This window comes from Vanellus vanellus (assembly GCF_965231255.1).
Source record: "Vanellus vanellus genome assembly, chromosome: 4".
Taxonomy (NCBI): Eukaryota; Metazoa; Chordata; class Aves; order Charadriiformes; family Charadriidae; genus Vanellus; species Vanellus vanellus.
In genome coordinates this window covers 53081688-53088556 of record NC_138909.1, presented here as the reverse complement: position 1 = coordinate 53088556, position 6869 = coordinate 53081688, and positions in this window count along the sequence as shown.

Sequence of the window (6869 nt, the reverse complement as noted above, 5' to 3'; positions counted from 1 at the left end):
AAGGCCTGGCAGGATATTGTTCTGTGCAGAGGCAGCTGCGCGTGCAACGCCCTGCGGCTCTGCCTGCGGTGACAGAAACCAGCCGGCTGCGTGTGCCTCGCTGACGGGGCTCGGGGTGCATGCTTAGGTGTCTGCTCCGGGTATCCCAGGCGATCCCAGCGTGTCCCAACAAGAGCCTGCGTCAGCATATGGGGAGCGTTCCCGAAAGCTGCCACCAGCGCGAGCGGTTGCAGGTCACCGGCTGCTCCGGCTTCGGATGCTTTGGGGCTTTTTCTAGCAGCAGCGCAGTAACAGCACCAGGGATGGGGAAACTTTGGGACTGTTTTTTTTCTGCTTGGAAGCGCTAATGTGTTGAGAAATGAATTCTCTTGTGGAGATGCTTTGAATTGGACAAAATTTCATTTAAATAGAAAAACTGGCAACAAGAAAGAGGAATTTTAGTTTCCATTCTGGAATGCTTTGGTTCAATGTCTTTCAGTCTTACACGAAAAGGTAATGTATAACTTTAAAGGTCTGCATCAGGTTTCATAGAAACCAAACACTTTGATCTACCTGAAGTTAAACAATTTGGGAATTGCAATCCACGACAAATTTACTACCTGCTTTGGAGTGGAAAGCAAATTCTAAAATTGCAGATTTTCCCCACAAAACAAAGAACCCCACCCCTGGCTCCCTCCCAGCTCTCCCTTCTGAATGAAATATGTAGCTCAGTTCCCTGCAAAAGCACAGAGCTGTATTTATGACCAGGATGGTCCCTTTCACCCTATGTCTTAGGCTGCTGCATTTCCATGTGGGATTTCTTAGACATGTCAGGTCGACCTACCGTGTGCTGGGCAGGTGCTTTGCACCGGGGCGATAAATCGGACGGTTTCAGGGCCCGGCAGATTTCCTGCACCTGCCCTTACCCTCTGCACAGCCCGTTTCCATCTCCTGGCCTTTCCCGACGGCATGGCACGCCCTGCACATTTGCTTCCCCGTGATTTCTGCTGGCACTTTGGAGTGTTTCGAGGTCTACGCCAGCCTGCAGAAATCCCTCGGCAGCAGAAAAGGACCTCGAAGTCCACCCAGATAAACTTCCCCAGCAGGAAAAAAATGGGTTTCTCTGGGGTGATACCTTAAAGGTGTTCAGTTGCAGCGTCTTCATTAAGCACAGGTGAGGAGAGCATTTCTACCTTGTAAAAAACTCACGTTTTCTCCCAAGAGCCCTTCCCTCTTCCCCTGTTATAGCTGGTCTTCCTCCACCCTCCGCCGTAATCAGATGGTGGACGGCAAAGCTACTCATGGTAGGGCTCTCGGCCGCCTCGCTGCACACCGTACACACTGGGAATCGTGCTCATAATTATTATTATTGTTTCAGTAGCATCTAGAGGGCTCAGGCGTTGCGGCAGGTGTTTCGCAGACGTGTAGGAAAGTGTAAGTCCTTCCCTGTGGCTGTGCAACCGGAAGCAGGATTCAACAAGCGGGAGGCAGAGTTAGAAGCGAGGGTTGGTGCGAGGGATGAGCGGCCCAACCGACCACCTCTGCTCGCCCTTTGAAGCGCCGGGTAAGGTTGATAAATGGAAATGCACTCCATAAAGAGTCATTAAACGTTTTAAAATTTTAGGCTGCTTACAGCCTTTATTTATTTATTTTCCTCAGCCGTACAATTTTGAAAGGCTTTGAAGTCCTGTTTTCTGAAGTCACGCAGACAACCAAAGTCCCAGTGACTTTCAGGGAGATGGGGACGCCTGGATCCCTTTGCTGCTGTCAGAAGCAGCACATTGTTTCCTCCTTCATTTAAAGATTCTTGAATACTGCACCTGGGGCCAAACGTTTTTGAGTTAAGATATGCACAAGGGGAGCAGAATGAGGGTGATGCATCTAAAAAAACCCCAAAACTTTACCTAAAATTGTCTGTTTATATGGCATTTATGACTTTTTTCAAAGGTGATGCTGCTAAGTACTTTATATACCAGGAAAATGTGAGTTTATGTGACCATGATTTCGACACTTTAGATGTACTAACATAACATTTCAGCCTAAATAGGCCTCCGCTCAGTTTATGTGTTTATAGGTATTTTTCTGGAGAAAAAAATAGCCAGTTTTAGCTGTTTCTGAATCTCTAAGGACAATGTTCATTAACACAGTGTCTGCAATCAGCCACAATGTTGTGTCCCTGTGATCGGTGCTGTTCTGCAATGTCAGCATGCCAGAAATCCCCATTGGTGACCAGGAGCGATGACCAGGAGGAGTTACCCCACGCCGAGCTGGAACTGAATAAGAGATGAGGTATTTTCTAAGCATGATCTGTAACTCTCTTGCAGAGATCTAACTTAAAATATGGACAGGCAACCCCCTCCCCCAAATATCTATGGAAAAATCACAGGAGCATTCAGGGACTGTTTTGGATGGTTGTTCTCCAAGGAACCTTAACATGGTCTTTTTTGACAAGGGGAGATGTTCATGCACGCCCTCTTCAAGTGCCGACATCTGAAACCTGCCGGTCAATGATGCGACGCTGTAAAATCACAGGAAGTGGAAATGAGTTGCTTTCAGTAGGTGGGTGTTTTTCATGAGTCTAAAAGTATGACATGAGAGCTTTGCAGAGCTGCAATCCTGAAAAAGTCTGACTGCTCCCATTCAGAGGAAATAAATAAGAATTTTTTACATTTTTTTTTACCACTGATAAAGGGCTGGTGTGCCCTAAGGACAGCAAGCAGAGAGAGGAGCACTTGAAAATTTGGCTGCAGTAAATTGTTCCTTAAATTCAGTGACTCATGATTTTCTTTTGGTGCGTGTGGTTCTCTGTGTATAAACTCCAGCTCAGTCAGAAAAATATCCTTCGGTCATTCATGAGAGCTAGTAATGGTTTCCTAAGGATTAATTCCTCCTAAAAGATACCGTCTGCATTCCTTTGGAAGATGCCCTCCCACAGGCCCTCTCTTGGAGTGCTGCACTAAAAATAGTGCTCAGAGCTTCATTGCGACAGCCCCGTGTTGCAATTTTTATGGCTAGGTGGGTGAAGTCACTTTAATTCACCCAGCTCAATGCACTAAAATTTGCATGATAATGTTGTTAATTATCCATGTTATTTCAAACCAAATAATGATTTCACAAAAAGATAAGACAAGGTCGTGTTTTTCTTTCCTTATATTTTATAAATGCGCATAGAGTTTGCATAATTAAAATGCATTTTCTCTGGAATGGAGATTCATATCTATTGCAGGTTGAACTGCAAGCTCGTCTGCACGCCGGGACGCTGTCCTCCAGCTGATCTGCACGCCGGATGCCATCCTCCAGCTGACCTGCGCTCTGGGATGCCATCCTCCAGCTGATCTGCACGCCGGGATGCTGTCCTCCAGCCGCGCGCTCGGCGTGCACACTCCGACAGACCTGACTCGCTGTTGTTTGCTGCCACATCAGTGCCGACCGGAGGAAGCTGCTGGGAATGTGACTCTAATCCGGGTTAATAAACACTGCAAAAGAGTGTGCAAAATGAGTTGCTACCTGGCTCCTCCGTGGCTTTGCTGCAGGGTGGCAGGGAAGGGCAGCACCTCGCCGCCCGGCGAGCAGACCCTTTCTCTTATCTCTGCGCAGATAAAGCGGCCGGTGGCAAAGGGCGCTTCCTCGCGGGCTGCCGCTGTTGGCAAATTCAGTCAGTCTTGGTGGCACGTTTAGTTCTTGACTTTTCCTGTGCTCTGTGCAGATGCAGAAATTCGGGGCTGGCTGGAGCCCCCGGGCAGGAGCGAGCACCCTCGAGAAAGACAGGGCAGGTGGCACCTGGTGTCCCACAGCCACTGCGGATGTGCAGCCCTTGCAGGGCACTGCCTTAGGGAGCCCCAAAAACCTGCCTGGCCCAAAGATATAGGAAATACAGGGGATATTTTTCCACCCACCTTTCCACACGTTGCTTTTTCAGTGCATCAACCCAGTTCTTCAGAAAACGTAAGGCACTCTGTCTCGCCTGGGTGCAAAAAGAAGCATCTTTTTTTTCCATTTTAAAAATGACCTTGTGGAAATGAGGTTGTTCCCCTACTTTTCTGTTGTCTGGCTTGGTCTGAAGCAGTTTTCTTGTCCCTTCTCCAAAAGACAGACAAGGCAGCCAAGGACAGAGGAACACTCCAGAGCGGGAGCAGGAGAGTGCCTGGTCTGGATGCCGGGTAGGCGGTTAGTAAGATTACAGCATTTGGGAACTGAAACTACAGCCTCTGAAAGGGAAAAGATCATCCCTGCTGCTCCCTTTACACTGTTGACTTTGTCTGCTTCACATGAATGGTTACTGGACTGGCATGTGGTCGGGTAAAAAAATGTCTCTTGGCCCTTCAAGATGAGGATACTCATCCAGTGTTAAAAGGAGGTTGTGAGGGGGTTGGAGATGCATCCTTCCCTTGGGAGAAGGAAAGGATGCTCCTGTGGGGACCTGAGCGGTGCCCAGCACCCCCGATGTATCTGAAGTACACAAAGCTCCATGGCTGCAAGTACTTCAACCAATGTTAATTAAATCATTTTAATGAGGATGTTTTGAGAGTTGCACGTTAGTCTGTGCATGCCCTTTGTGAAATATTAAACACCTCTGCCCTTTCAGCGGCGTCCTCCTCCCCAGAAGGCCTTCCTGCAAATGGGGTTTGACACTCCTGATGATTTCAGAACTAAAGAAATGTAGAAAAATAATCTTCTACAAAAATCTTAATGTGATCTTTGATGTTGCAGTCAAAGGAGCACATGCCAGAAAGTGTTTTGCTCTCTTCAGTTCATCCTCTGGTTGTGTTTGTTGTTATTTTCCCATCAGGCGCGACAACAAGCAGCTGATTAACTCATTAGCCAAGAGCATCAAAGCACAGGGCGAGAGCATGAAATCTGCTGCTGCATCCTCCAGCCACTCCTCGCAACTTGGTGGTTTCTGCAGGGCCCGTCTGAGGTACTAAAAGTCGTCTCAGCCACTCGTGGACAGAAGTGTGCCCTGTCTTTCTCAAGCCCTGTCTCCACATTCAGGGACTATGGCTGTGCTAGAGAATCTTAGCCTCCATCCGAGGGGACAACCCAAGCTCCAGCCCATGTGTTCATCATCCAGCAGGCAGAGGTAGCCCCAAGCACGGCCTCCCCTGAAAAGCACCCTATACCCTATGCCAGGAGCTCCTCAGGGCCACATCGTGTGGAGGGTCCTCTGCGGAGAACCACAGCCATGGGACAGTGAGGGAAAGTGCCACATGGTGATGCTCCAGTCTGAGACGCCAAACACCACTTGGTGGACAGGTGATGTAGAGAGCACACGTGCAGTTTTTCAAAGCTGCTCCTAACTATCCAGCTCGCTGGGGTTGCAGGAGCAACTGGTAATGCTGAGTTTCTCTTGCAAGTTCATGTCATGTGGAATTATGCTCAAGGTCCGGTGAAGGCAGTAATTAGCACCTGAGTGCCGCTGCCTGGGGTTGAAGGCCACCAAGGTGTTTCCTCCCCTAAGTGGTGTGCTCCATTGCAGTGTGGCTATCGCCCAGCCTTGGAAAGACCAGCAACACCCCAGATCTCACTGCTGGAGGTTAAGGTGATTTGTCTGTCATCTGTATACACCTGCAGCTCTTCAGAAGCAAAGGATTAGCAAATCATTTGTTGCACTTATGGTAAAGTCTTGCAGACCCGAGCATCTGAGTACGCAAGCCCTACAGATGTGGCACAGGAGAACAGCAAGCCCATGGCCTCCCAGGAGTGTGCCAGCACAGCAGGCACCAAAGAGATCACTGGCAGATACCCATCAGGTACCCAATGTGTCTCTTGTTTTCCACCTCCTCTCACTCCTACGCTAAGTTCATGGCCTCCTGCCCTCTCTCCTCTTCACCTCCAACATAGACCTCCATTTACACCCCACCAGCTTCTGCCTCCTTCTTGCTTGCAACCCTTGACCCACTGCCTTGGCCCCAGACATGTGGAGCCCCACAGGACCAAACTGGGTCTGCCCAGGGGCCTCACCACACTTTGCCAAAGCTTCTTACTTTGGCTTCAGCAGCCTCCTAAAACTTCCAACACCCATTAGATGTTAAGTGTCCACCCCACCCACAACAACTGTTGTTCGCCTGACTTCCTTGAACACCACTGTGAACGGGAATCGCCGCAGCCCAGCAGGGTTTGGAATGCAACGCATCGCCATCTTGCAGCTATGCGCACGGGAGCCTCCTGAGGTGAAGAATGGTCAGTATTTATTGGCAATATTGGGATCAGGTCCGTCATGCATGGCACTGTCACAAAGGGAAAAGAGCAGATTTTGCACCTGCAGAGCTAAAAAGGACTCACAGATTAGCTCCCTGTTTTTCTCCCAGAGCAAAGGTCCTTGCGAGGAGATTGCTCGCACTGGCAGCACTGGGGGCTCAAAGCTCTTCCTGGAGAACTCGTCAGAAAGGCTGATGTGTTGGTAGCGTAACAGACGGCAAAATGAAGAAGAGGAGCCCGGCAGGATTAAAGCGTTTTTACATCGCTGACTCTCCTGAGTCCCAGCCCTGGCAGCAGTGCCGCTGCTGAGCTCCTGGTTCTCCCGTGATCCCCTGTCTCCTGCAGCCCAGCCGGCCTGTGGTTCATTTAGCACCGAGTGAAAAATCAAACACTGAGGCCCTTTGTTTTTGCAAATCTGCAACACAAACAGGCCTCTTTGCAAAGACCAGCGTGCGCTTGCACACCCACCACAGGCTTCATTAGCACCTGAAACTTTCTCCTGATATGGTGCTCCACGAAAGACCTAAAGAGACATAATCCCAAATGAAGTCATGCAAGGAAATGGTTATATTTTTTTCCCTTTACATAAGGAGCTGCCACAGTGCTCCTGAGAAATAGATATCCAACAGCAAGCTGCAAGCAGTGTGAGATGACAGATACATGTTTAAATAATGTCTTTATTCCAGTTCAGC